The following is a 14,630-nucleotide window of genomic DNA, read 5'->3' on the forward strand; positions in this document are numbered from 1 at the left end:
ATTAGGCCTACTTAGACAAGAATTAAGAGCTCACTTACTTGAATCCTTCCAAAAAGCCCACACTCATTTTCAAGCTAAACACTACTCCACTTGCAACAAAGCAGGGAAAGCCATGGCTATTAGACTTATAGGTCATTACGCCAAAACCAAAATCCCCCACATTCTCCACCCAGCTTTGAATCAAAAATGAATAATCTCCTCTGCCATTGCAGACGCATTCAGTTATTACTACAAGTCTCTCTACAACTTGAAAGACGACCCTTCTACCACACAACCCTCTCCCCAAGACATATCTTCCTTTCTACAGGACATAAAACTCCCCCAGCTATCAACAGACCAACTTCAATCGCTGAATGCCCCATTCACTCCTCGGGAAATCTTACGCACCATATCTGCTCTTCCCTCCAACAAATCCCCGGATCCAGATGGACTCACGGGGGAGTACTATAAAAAATTTGGTTCAATTCTTACTCCTTTCTTATATAAAGTGTGCAACGACGCTGCCTCATCCTCATCTCTCCCTCCAGAAATGTTGTCCGCCTTGATCATTACGTTACCAAAGCCAGGGAAGGACCACTCACATACACGAAATTTTAGGCCCATTTCTCTTTTGAATATAGATACTAAGATCTACGCCAAACTCATAGCGAATACATTAATAGACCTGATGCCCCTCCTAATACATAGGGACTAGTCCGGCTTCACCAAGGGAAGACAAGCCTTTGATGCAACAAGCAGAATCATCAATATTGTACACAATGCTGGACTGACTCGAACGCCTTCTTTGCTTCTATCCTTGGATGCAGAGAAGGCGTTCGATAGAGTTCATTGGGAGTACATGAGAGCAACCCTAGTTAAATTTGGTTTCCAGGGACTGATTCTGTCTGCCATAATGGCATTGTATTCCTCCCCCTCCGCGCAGGTATACACCTCGGAAATACTGTCTAAACCTTTCCCGATTACTAATGGCACACACCAAGGTTGCCCCCTATCGCCACTTATTTTCAACCTGGTAATGGAACCCTTAGCAGAACACGTCAAATCACAATATAAGAGGATTCACCATTGGCACATTAGAACACAAGATTAACTTATTTGCAGATGACGTGATAATGATGATTTCAGACCCAATACCTTCCCTGGCTTCGGTTCAACTACTTTTGCAACGGTTTAGTGACATATCTTATTATAAGGTGAATGAACATAAATCCCTTATTCTAGACTTAGGCCTAGACGTGATCACCAGAAACATTCTTAGGCCGCGTACACACGGGCGGATTGTCTGTCCAACTTAGTCCGCTGAACCGTGTTTCAGCGGACAATCCGCTCGTGTGTGGGCTTCAGCGGACTTTTTCAGCGGACTGTCTGACGAACAAAGTCTTACGGAATTTCCGTAATTTTGTCCGTTCAAACTTGGTTTTGTCCGTCCAAACTTGGTTTCAGCGGACAGTCCGCTCGTGTGTAGGCAAGTTGGACGGACTAAGTATGGCGCATGCTCAGAAAGGATTTACACGGCCGAAGGTTGCATTGCAGTGTATAGGACGTCGTTTTTCTAGTCCCGTCATACGTGCTGTACACGTCATCAGGCACGCTTTCAGCGGAATGTCTGCTCATCGTGTGTGGTCAAGTCCGTTCATTCAAATTTTGAACGGACTGTCTGTCGGATTGTCTGACGAACTTAGTTGGGCAGACAATCCGCCCGTGTGTACGCGGCCTAAGAAATACGTTTTCTTACTCTTGGACAGACACAGCACCCACCTACCTGGGTATCAATATCACTAGATCCGCGAAAGGGCTCTTTGCTTGTAATTACATTGATGTCAAACATATGATGCTCCGAGAAATGGAAAAGATCTCGAAACATGAATTCTCTTGGGCGGGCCGCTTGGTAGCTTTCAAAATGATGGCACTACCATAACTGTTGTATGTATTTCGTACACTCCCTATACCTATACCACACCCGTACCTAAAATCTCTTCAATCTGCGTTGACACAATTCGTTTGGCAGGGCAAGAAATCAAGCTGTAGTCATGCAAAGCTCATCAAACACAGATCAGTGGGAGGTATGGGCCATGTCGATATCAAGGATTACTATTCCGCTACTATACTTTCCCAAACAAAAGAATGGCTCAATGCAAACACTACTACTTTGTGGGGGGACATCGAGAACACGATGACACCAGGATCCAACCTATCCAACTGGTTATTTAGCACGACCACCATTAATCCACAACTGTCCCTTTACTCTCCTACCATACAAGCTACAGTCAAAACCTGGAGAATTCTACATTATACCAAATGGGTGAATCTCTCATTAAGACCCATACTCGTCCCTCTCGAGACATTAAAATGACTAACTCCAGACCTACACATCCCTACTTGGATGACAGGACTAGCGTCCCACACTTTTGACTCCGCCCGATGGTACAGACCAACTAATTTTCGAATATCCGACTGAAGTTCAAAACCCACACCAGGGATTACTTTACATTCTATAGAATACAACATTGCCTCCCAGCCCACCCTTCTCTAGAAGGATCACTACCACTGACTATATGGAAGTTCCTCTTCCAAGGCAAACACAACACCAAGGGGACTTCTATCATTTACTCCACCCTACAAGAGAAACGTGCATTCAACAAAGCCAAACCCCTCACAGACTGGGAATTTGATATGCAGTCTCAATTCTCGGAACAGTGGCAACTTGCGATTAAGTCTATTTACAAATACACTGCTTGATCCGCCTTGTGGGAACTCTCACAGAAACATACGATGAGATGGTATATGACACCACAAAAAAATGGCCAAATTCAACAACCATACATCACATGCATGCTGGAGAAAGTGTAACTTACCAGGTTCACTCATACACATTTTTTGGTCATGCCCACACATAAAACGGATTTAGACCGAAGTAGAGACACTACTGCAGGAAGTATTTCACCTCCACATTCCACTGACTCCACAATTGACAATTCTTAATCTCACCATTGACGACATACCGCCCAATCTCCGCCTAATCACAACCCACGTCCTCTTGGCCACAAACCTCCTGATGACAAGAAAATGGAAGATAACCGATGTCCCCAAATTGGTAGAAGTAGTTACGGTAATACAAACTCACTTTATTTATGAGACTACCCTGTATAGGGGGAAACGCAATTACCCCAACCTAATGCCCCTCTTGAATCCGTGTAAATTATGGTATAACCGTAGCCACAATCTTTGATCCACAGTAATATCGCAGCTCTCCTTCCACTCCCCTATTTCCCCACCCCCTCCCTCTCCTATCACCACCCCCTCCACTATAACTTCATCCTACTATCCTCACTTTCATGTTGATCCTTTTTTGGGTCCACTGCCCATTTAACCTCATACAATTTAGCAAACGCTAGTGAGGCGTATGTCTTTTCTTGATTTGCTAATGTTATTAAGCCATATATACCCTGTTTTCACACTGTATATTGTATTCAATGTATACTTACATAACTGTACAATTGAAAACTTCAATAAAAATCATTTTGAAAAAAAAAATCAGACAGTTTCAAGCAGGAGACTGGGTGGCTGTCCTAATACCCACAGTGGAGAGCAAGTTCTTGGCCAAGTTTGAGGTAGTAGTTTGAGGTAGTAGAAAAAGTGGGTGAGGTAAACAACAAGGTACACCAGCCAGGGAAAAGAAGATCATACCAGATCCATCACGTAAATTTGTTGAAACCCTGGAGAGACAGAGAACAGGTATCCGCGGTGGTACCGGTACAGTCAGGGAACCATGCAGGGATCGACCTGGTGCAGGTGGCTGCTACCTTAACTAGGCCCCAAACCCAGCAAGCAAAAGAGTTTCTTCAAAAAAATAGGGACATGTTTTCAGGGTTGCCGGGTCTCACCAATGTCATCGAGCATGACATTGTAACTTGGCCCAATGTAAAAATTTAGTTAAAGCCTTACCGTATCCCAGAAGTTCATAGAGTGACAGTGTCTGAAAAGGTCAAAAGAATGCTCGAGCTTGATGTCATTGAGGAGTCACAGAGCGAGTGGTCGAGTCCAATTGTGTTGGTACCCAAACCCAGTGGCACTCTCTCTGCTTCTGCAACGACTTTAGAAAACGTAATGAAATCTCCAAGTTTTATGCTTATCCCATGCCACTGGTAGATAAGCTAATTGAGAGGTTGGGTCCTGCCAGGTATATCACCACGCTGGACCTCACAAAAGGGTACTGGCAGATTCCCCTGACCAAGGAAGCTAGGGAGAAAACAGCCTTCTCTACCCTGAAAGGCCACTTACAATACAAAATAATGCCATTTGGTCTACACTCTGCCCCCGCTACGTTCCAAAGGGCCATGGACAAAACTTTGCATCCACATCAACGGTACTCTTCTGTTTTTTCTAGATGACATAGTCATATTCATCACTGATTGGGAGTCCCATTTTCCCCGAGTTCAGGCAGTCGTAGACTCCTTGAGAAGATCAGGATTCACCATCAATGCGGAGAAATGTGCAATTGGGGTGGAAGAAGCCAATTACCTAGGGTACATTGTGGGTAAAGGGCTGGTGAAGCCCCAAATGAGTAAGGTAAAAGCCATACAGGACTGACCCCGTCCCCTAACCAAGAAGCAGGTAAGAGCATTTTTGGGTATAGTTGGCTACTACCGGAGGTTTGTCCCCAACTTTGCCACCATTGCTGCACCATTGACTGACCTGACCAAAGGCAGAAAGTCAGTGATGATAAAGTGGAATGACAATGCCGAAAAAGCTTTTCAGAAGCTTAAGACGGCATTGTGCCAGGATCCGGTGCTCGTCGCTCCGGATTTTACTAAGGATTTTGTAGTACAGACAGATACTTCAAGTGAAGGATTAGGAGCAGTCCTATCTCAAGTGATCAATGGGGAAGAGCACCCATAGTTTTTCTAAGTAGGAAGCTGACGGCAGCAGAGAAAAACAATGCGGTGGTGGAGCGGGAGTGTCTTGCCATCAAGTGGGCTTTGGACTCTTTATGGTATTTCCTCCTAGGTAGAAGGTTTCGCCTGGTATCCGACCACACCCCACTGACCTGGATGAGGCAAAATAAGCACACCAATGCCAGGGTGACGAGGTGGTTCCTTTCTCTCCAGGAGTAGAGCACAGATCCAGGAGACAACATCAGAACGCCGATGCCCTCTCCCGGGTCCATTGTATGATGTCGAGTGGTGCCTCCTACACCTCTGCATTGAGGCAGAGGCTTCAAGAGCCATGTTTTGAAGCAAGTGTAAAATAGCCCTAACAATGTGAAAGCGATTGGAAAGTCGTCAGCAGTGGCCCTGTCTCCTGGTATGGTTTTATAGGGGAACCGCTACGCCGAAAAAACGGCGTGAGGGTCCCCCCAAAGTCCATAGCAGACCCTTATCCAAGCATGCAGCCCAGCCCGTCAGGAAAGGGTGTGGGAACGAGTGAGCACCCCCCCTCCTGAACCATACCAAGCCGCATACCCTCAACATGCGGCCCCCCACCCCAAAGCACCTTGTCCTCATGTTGATGAGGACAAGGGCTTCTTCCCGACAACCCTGGCCATTGGTTGTCGGGGTCTGCAGGTGGGGGGCTTATCAGAATCCGGAAGCCCCCTTTAATAAGGGGGCCCCCAGATTCCGGCACCCTACCCTATGTGAATAAGCATGGGGTACGATGTACCCCTACCCATTCACCTGGGGAAAAAAGTGTTAATAAAAAACGCAACACAGGTTTTTAAAGTACTTAATTAGACAGCTCCGGGGGTCTTCTTCTGACTTCGGGGGTCTTCTCGCCGGGCTCCTCCGCTATCTTCTGCTCTTTTACCGCTAGCTCTTTTACTAGCAGAGGAGCCCGGCTTTCTCCTTTGTCGCCGCCGCTGTCCGCGGGGGCCTCTTACGACTTTGGGGGTCCTCTACCGACTTCGGGGGTTTTGTCCCGTTCTTCGCTTCTTCTGCCGGGCCTCTGCTATCTTTTTACAGCTCTTTTACTAGCGTTGGCCCGGGCTTGTCGCCGCCACCTCCTTCTTCCTTCCGATGTTGACACGACGCTCTCTCCGGCCGTAATGGCAGGGACGCATTGTGCTGCGAATTATATAGGCATAAGGGGTGGGGTCACCGGGTGATGTCACATTGTGACCCCACCCCTTATGATGTCACAGTCCCAGCATCCCCCGGGACAACCTCCGAAGTCGGAAGAGGACCCCCGAAGCTGTCCAATAAAGTACTTTAAAAACCTGTGTTGTGTTTTTTTTTATTAACACTTTTTTCGCTCACTCCATTGGTCCCCACCCCTTTTCCTGACCGGCCAGGCTGCATGTTTGGATAAGGGTCTGCTATGGACTTTGGGGGACCCACACGTCGTTTTATCGGCATAGGGGTTCCCCTTTAAGTCCATACCAGGCGACGGGGCTAGCGAGGTGTTAATCTCACGATGGAGGCGGCGACATTCACTTCTTTCCCTAGTCCCGTCTATAGAATACTAAAAAAAGTCAGTTACTTTGCTGAGTAACTGAGTTACTAACGCAATTACTTTTTGGGAGAAGTAATTTGTAACTTAACTAATTACTTTTTTAAAGTAAGATGACCAACACTGGGTGTCAGCCAGTGTGGAGGTGGTGAGAGTGGAGGAGATTGCTCGATTATGTCATGAGCTATACAATGTGAGTGGACTGGATATTGCTTTTATATTTAAAGAATGAGCTTTTACAATATTACACTAGTGGAGCCTTCCTTTTTCATGTACCCATGGATATGCACAAACAAGGCAGTACAAATGCAGTGTCACTTCTGGTGATAAGTAAACGTCACTTCTGGTTGCCGTACCGCCACGATCTGACACGTTTCATCATTACGACTTTGTTTCTGGGATTGCTTTATGGCAACTGGAAGTGCCGTTTACTTATCACCAGAAGTGATGCTCCGGCTTGTTTGTCGGGTAAAATACGGTGCCCATCCTTATGTCCGCTGTGACTGGGATATGCTTGGCATCTGTTTACCATACCTATGTGCTTTTTATTTTGCCTTCTTGTATGTATATTATCATTAGACCTCTGTGGTTTTAAGTTTTCTTGATGTTATTGCACTATTTGGAGTTCTTTTTCCTTTGCATATTATGGATTCCTATTTGTCTTTGGATGTTTGGATTGATTGAAGGGATATCCACAACCCTGAGGGGTACAATACTCTTTTGGCCGAACATTTCGAGTGTAAAGCAAATAGTGTCAGAGAATGTACATCCAATTGCGGAAGTGGAGACACACGTTTCTCTATCACGTGGTATGGTATCAAGTCACTCAATCAACTGATTTTTTTATCACTGACTATTTAACCAGGTTTGGACATCATATTGTATGCACTGTTATTGTCTGGGTATGGTATGTATGTGTGTGTGTGTGTGTGTGTGTGTGTGTGTGTGTATATGTATATGTATATGTTTATTGTTCACATTATCGTGTGTTTAGCGCCACTATTTACCTTGAGGTTATTTTTGGTAGATTTTTTTTTTTTTTTAAAGTGGCTGCTTCATTTATATTAGGTTTCTCTGTAGCGCAATGATAAGATCTAGGGTTGTGGCACGTTGTGAGATCTTATTTTGTATTATTCATACATTTAGTTAATTTAGGAAGAAGTAAAGAGTTCAGAGCTATACATTTTACTTTAAGGTCTTTTTAAATCAATACGAAAGTAAGTCATTATCTTTAAAGGGTAACTCCACTTTTGTGGTGGGACAAAATTAGCAACTAAAGAAAAAATAATATAGCGCATATCATTGCAACACTAATCATATTCTAATTGAATGTTTCTGACAGGGGGGGAGGAGTCTAGTAATGGTGTGTGTCCGCACCTAGCACGTTAGGTGTGCATCGGGTCTCCCGCCACGGCAGTGATGCCGCCGCTCGTACCTCCTCATTGATCCTGGCTCTAGCCTCAGCGTACATGCAGTAGGCGCCCCCCTCCCTCCGCTCTCTCCCCCCCCCTGTTTTTTGCATACCGTGTGGCGGCGCCGGCAGTCGGATGCGCCGCGTGTAGACGGGGCCTCTTTCACCCGAGTGTGAGCCCAGCGAGGCGAGTGAGAAGCCCGCTGAAAGACACCGGCCGTGACGCTTGGACGCCACGACTCCTGGACTCCCGGAGAGGGACAGTATCCCGAGCGAGGTCGGAGACCTCCGGAGGAACGGCTGCGCCGGACGCCCTCTGCTGTCGAAGGAGGCACGGTGCACTTCGCAGAAGACCCATGGAGTATCAATACTGACAAAAGAGGTCGCTAAAGCTCCAGGAGACGCCTATGTTCCAGCAACACCAATACGAGATGCCTGGAGAGAGAGTACTTGGCTAAAGGGTATGTGGACTTATATTATTAGCTATTAAAACCTCAGAAAAACGGCACTGTAGAAGTCCTTCTAAGTGAGGACAGTAAGAAGGTGAAGGAGTGCTAGTTCTTGAGGATAGTACTGTAAATAACCATGGTGTGATTAACGCGAGACCCACGGAAAATAAACAAAAAGCTCCATACTCAAATTGAATCTTTTAAATATTAATGGAAAGATGAAAGGAAAGAAGGGATAGAACTGAATACTTGTGTAACTTTATATGGCTGCCTGCTATTAGTTCTGGACAGTAAATTTATACTACATTACCTTCCCGGGGTTGTAAGTACCATATGACAGCACCCAGAATTGAGGACCAGTAGGCGTGCAGTTGTTGTGTAAGTTTTAAGGTTATCGCAGTGGATCAAAACTATGGGATTGCAAACATATGCAAACATATAACAAAGAATAAGGCGCTCTCCTGGAGACATTTTTCTTTTCTTGTTTTTTTTTCTCCTTTTTTTTATCTTTTTTTTGGTATACTAACACTTAGTCTAGCAACCACCATTTTTCCCCCAAGGGTTGGACATAACCACAAAAGAGATATCTTAAATAAGCATTAAGGAGGAAAGGGGAAAAGAAAAGAGAAGAGGAGAATTATACAAATAAATCAGAGCGCGCTGCTGTATCCGGATAAATGAAAGGAAAGACATCGAAGACAGGAGCTACCCCAAAATCGCCTCGGTGGAGTCTGGTTACCAGCCCCGGCGCAATGATTAAATATGTCACGCAAACAGGGGTAATGGAGAAACAACAGCTTGAAAAGCAACAACAACATACAAGAAGTTCACAAGCTGAAAATAGAGATAAAAGAAAGAGAAAGAGATAAGAAAGACAAAGAAAAAAGAAGGCAACAAGCGCAAAACAACTCTTCACAGGACCAAGACATACCACTTGAGGAAGAGACGGACCAAACACCAGAACCAGACCGTGAAATAGAAAGTACACTGACTCACCCGTCTCATCAAGAAAACCTCCAAGCCTTGCCTACAAAAAAGGAAATAATCTCTATGTTTGCAGCCCTGGAAAATACCATGAAATCGGAAATGGAAAGACTACACAAAAATTTAGGACATATACTGGAGCGGGTAGAAGAGGTAGAAAAAAAGGTGGAAAAAGATACGAATATAATAAAGCAATTAGAAGTAGAAATAGTATATTTAAAAAAAGCACAACAAGAACAAGCATATAAAGCTGAAGACCAAGAAAATAGGGCCAGAAGAAAAAATTTAAGAATACGTGGAGTCCCGGTCGCACCACAATGAGAAGATCTCATAGATATAATAAAGAAGATCTGCAATCCCTTGATTAATAAAGATATAACCAATCCAATAAATATCGAAAGGGCGCACCGACTAAGGAAACCTAAGGACCTGCCACAGGACATGCCACGGGATATAATAGTGCAATTTCAAAATGAAGAAGATAAATCTCAAATATGAAGAAATATAAGAGCAAACGCACCATTAGAATATGAAGGAAAGAACATTCAGATATTCCAAGACCTATCACAAGAAACCCTAAGGAGAAGAAGAGCCCTAAAACCATTACTAGCAGTGATGATTGAGAACGGAGTACAATATAACTGGGGCTTCCCTGCATGCCTAATAGGCAGAAAAAATGGTCGAATAGGAAGACTGAGACACATCGAAGAAACAACAGAATTTTGTGAAAAACTAGATATCCCAGTGCCGGGGACGTAGGGGCGGGAGAGGGGGGGAGGGGGGAGACGAAGCGGGGAACGAGTCCCTTCCCCCTTCTATAAATAGAGGAGGGGGAGTGGATAAGAGAAGATAGATAAAGATGGGGGTACGGTGCCCCCTTTTTGGCTTTTTGTTTTTTTTCCCCCGGGTCATTTCCTCCCCTTCTCTCCTGCCCCCTCCCCTTTCTTTTTTGGGGGGGAGGGGTGTGAGTTGGGGGGTGGGGGGGGCGGGGAGGTATGGTGGGGGACAGGATGTACATGGCATGCTGGTTAACCATCTCGCAAGTAATAGGTGAGATGGATTTTGACACCGCCAAACAGAATTCCACCCCAGGGCCATGGGACAAATGGAACGAGGGGGTTCCTGATAAAATGTCCTGGACCAAGGGGTCATACGTACACCAAAAGAGGGAGCAGGGAGGGGGGGAAGGGAGGGGGGGAAGGGAGGGAGGGTAAATCTGTTGGTACGAATCCATTAAATGAAATAAGAAAATACCTAGGTTTGTCTAATGCCGGAGATTAAGATAGTAACATACAACGTTAGAGGAATTAATTCTCAAAAAAAAGGTATAACATTCTTAAAGAGTTGGAGGGATATTTGGTGGATATCGTTTTTTTACAGGAATCGCATTTATCTTTAGATTCCAACATTAGGCTATGCACAGCAAAATTCCCAACCTGGTACTATGCAGACTCCCCGAGTAAGGGATCTAGGGGGGTAGCTATTGGGATTTCTAAAAACGTTAATTGGACAGTAGAAGGAATGAAAGTGGACCCAGAGGGGAGGTTTTTATTCTTAAAAGGCAACATAGCAAAGAAAAGATATACACTAGTTAATATTTACTGCCCTAATAAGGGCCCAAAAAAATATCTAAATGGAATATTGAATACACCAGAGAAATATAAACAGGGCCAGGTGATCTTGGCTGGTGATCTAAATTTTGCTATGGATCCCGTTATAGACAGCAGGTCACATGGTTTTCCCCAGGAAACTAAACAACACAGAATCCTAAAAAAGAAAGTACACACACAACAGCTAATGGATACCTGGAGAACATGTAATTTTGGAAAAAAAGATTATACGTATTATTCCCCAGTTCATGGTATGTATGTGAGACTGGATTACATATTTGTAGACCATGAATTATTGGAAAATGTGATAGATGCCAAAATAGGAACTAACTAACTCACGCTCCGGTAATAGTAAAAATTAGAGAGCAAGAAATGGAGTGTAGAAAAGGGACACGGAGACTCAATGAGACTCTATTAGAAAATGAGGAAATAGAGAACACTATAAAAATAGAGATCAAACAATACTTCAAAATCAATCATACAGTTGAAATGTCCAAAGCTACTCTATGGGGGGCTCATAAAGCCCTAATCCGTGGTAAACTAATTTACATAGGTGCCGGGAAAAAAAAAGAAAGTGAAATGAAATTTAATCATTTAAAAAAAGAACTTTACGCATTAGAACAAAAGCATAAGAGTCAATTAGATAAAAATATATATAAAGAGATTACCCAAAAACGCATACAACTAAATGACATGATAGAACAAGAGTCAAGAAAAGTATACAAAAATGTAGCTAAAGAAAGATCTATGTGGGGAAACAAGACGGGGAAACATCTGGCAAGACTAGCACAGGGAAAAAAAGCCTCAAACTATATAGAAAAGATCAAAAATGCACACGGTGATATGAAATTTAGAACATCGGAGATAGCAAACGCCTTTAAAACATACTATAGTGCTCTATATTCAATTAGGAATACCGAGACAGAAAAACAGAAGGGGATTAGGAAAACTAAAATCCAAGAATATTTGAGTGATATAGATTTACCTAAAATAACTGAAGAGATGGCTAAGAGTCTAGAAGAGCCAATTACGCCAGACTAAATTGATAAAGCAATAAAGGAAATGCCGAATGGGAAAAGCCCAGGACCAGATGGTTTCACCATAAAGTACTATAAGAAATGTAAGCAGCAGCTGATCCCAGAATTATGTAAATTTTGGAATAAATTGGGGGAGGAGGAGGTTCTGAGGATAGAATCACTATTGGCAAACATAACAGTTATCCCAAAACCCGGCAAAGATAATTCTATCTGTTCCAATTACCGTCCTATAGCTCTGTTGAATACGGATACTAAATTATACGCAAAGGTATTAGCGACAAGAATAACATTTTTTATGCCAGAATTAAAGGGGTTGTAAAGGTAAAATTTTTATTTTCTACATAGGTTCCTTTAAGCTAGGGAATTGTTGGTTCACTTATCTTTTCCTTTGATTTCCCTTCTAAATGTTTTTTTTCTTTGTCTGAATATCTCACTTCCTGTTTCTCCTCAGTAAACTTCTCACCATCATCCGAGCTGGTGGTTAGTCAGCCAGAACAGCTTACTGAACAGCTTACTGGGGTGAAACAGGAAGTGAGAAATTTAGACAAAGAAAACAAAGAAAAAAAACATTTAGAAGGGAAATCGAAGGAAAAGATAAGTGAACCAACAATGCACTAGCTTAAAGGAACCTATGTAGAAAATAAAAAAATTACCTTTACAACCCCTTTAACGGTGATCAAGTAGGATTCGTTCCCGGTAGGGAAGGGCGAGATAATAGCCTGAGGACTTTGTTACTCATGGGGAGAGATAAGGAAAGTAACCCCCCAATGATACTAATTTCGATTGATGCCGAAAAGGCTTTCGATCGAGTAGACTGGAGTTTTATAATGGAAACTCTACAAAACGCAGGTATTGGACCAAAAATGCTGAAATGGATAAATAACTTATATACTCATCCTTCAGCTAGAGTGGGGGTTAATGGGAGTATGTCATCCGCATTCGATATGTTAAACGGGACAAGGCAGGGGTGCCCCCTCTCGCCCCTATTATATGTGATTGCTTTGGAGCCATTATTAGCAAAGATTCGAAATAATGCTAATATAGGGGGGGTTAGAATGGGGGGAGAAGAACATAAGGTGGCGGCATATGCGGATGACATACTCCTATATATGACTAACCCACGCGTGTCTTTACCTAGTCTAATAAAAGAAATTAGAGAATATGGCGCACTTTCTAACTTTAAAACAAATCCAATAAAAACAGTTATCTTGAATGTAGGATTAGACAATCGGGAAGAGAAAATGTTACAACAAGAATTCCCCTTTACATGGGAAAAAAATGAAATAATATATCTAGGTATAAAAATAACAAAGACAGTCCACGAGTTATATCAAGCTAATTATATCCCATTGGTAAATGAAATTAAAACATTGTTAAGGAACATAAATAAAGGACCAATTACCTGGACGGGTAGAATCAATATGTTGAAGATGGTGGTATTACCAAAAATTACATATAAAATCCAAATGCTTCCGATCAACATCCCAAATAGTTTTTTTTAAATAATAAAAACATTGTTCTTAAAATTTATATGGAAAAATACACCTATAGATATTATTTTGCAATCACTTTGGCGAGATTGGTGGAGTGGACAAACTTAAGCTCTAAAAAGAAATGGGTAAAAATGGAGGAGTCACTTGTTGGTTCACAATTACAAAGAAAATATGGATTCCACCAAAATATAGAGTAGTTAGTAGTAGGGCTCACGAAATCCCCTTAACGACACTTAAAATATGGGATGCAGTACACCGGAGAAACAAATGGGTATATAATTCACCATTAATCCCTTTAGAGGGCACGATTTTTTTATTCCAGGAAATGGCACGCAGTTAGGGAAACAAATGAAGAATTTACAAATAAAAGATATCACGAGGGGTGGTAAGTTAATGTCAAAACAAGATTTAATAAAGAAGCACAGTTGGCAAACTTTAAGGGATTGGGAATACTTACAGATTCAACATTTTATCAACTCAATCCCAAAACCAATAAGAGATGAAAATATGCTAACGCCAATGGAAAAGCTTTGTTCTGTAAAAATAACAGTAAAACATAGTGTGTCACGGGTATATGATATCCTTTCAGAAATAGAGGGACGAGGGACTATACCAGCTATAGCCAAATGGGAGCAGGATATGGGTATCAAAGTAGACGAGACTCGGATGATTGACGCAGTGCACAGTTATGTATTGGATACAATATCAGTTGAGGCCAACTATAAGTTCCTGATGAGATGGCATTTAACACCAGATAGATTACACAGAATAGATCCCTCCAAACCTATACAATGTTGGAGAGAATGTAAATTACCCGGAACAACATTTCATATATGGTGGCAATGCCCAGAGATAAAACAATACTGGTGCAACATAATAGCTTACATAGAAATAATAACTGGTGAAAGAATACCATGTGGCCCTGGGGAGTGTTTGTTTTTGGGGGCAGAAGAAAAAACTAGTAACCAATTAAAAAAAAAAAAAAAAAACACGCTGGTACCCTTTCTGCTCAATGCGGCAAAAGCCTTGATACCTAAAAATTGGTTACAAGCAAAAAAAAACCCCATTAGAGAATGGATACAGAGAGTGGAATACATCAACAATATGGAATATTTAAGTAAAATGGAGGAAAACAAAATGAAAAGATATTGGGTAATTTGTGAAAAGTGGAGATAATTTAAAAAGACGGAATACTTCAT

The 14,630-nt window shown here is 42.6% G+C and overlaps 1 protein-coding gene across 1 annotated transcript in view; it reads right to left on the reverse strand.

The window, feature by feature from the left end:
• Positions 1-14,630, reverse strand: part of LOC143983852 (arachidonate 12-lipoxygenase, 12R-type-like) — a 225,244-nt gene that overhangs the window by 61,924 nt on the left and 148,690 nt on the right. The gene's annotated exons all lie outside the window — the stretch shown is intronic.

This window comes from Lithobates pipiens, unplaced genomic scaffold (genome assembly GCF_037356315.1).
Source record: "Lithobates pipiens isolate NorthernLeopardFrog02 unplaced genomic scaffold, aLitPip1_a1.2 Scaffold_16, whole genome shotgun sequence".
Lineage (NCBI taxonomy): Eukaryota > Metazoa > Chordata > Amphibia > Anura > Ranidae > Lithobates > Lithobates pipiens.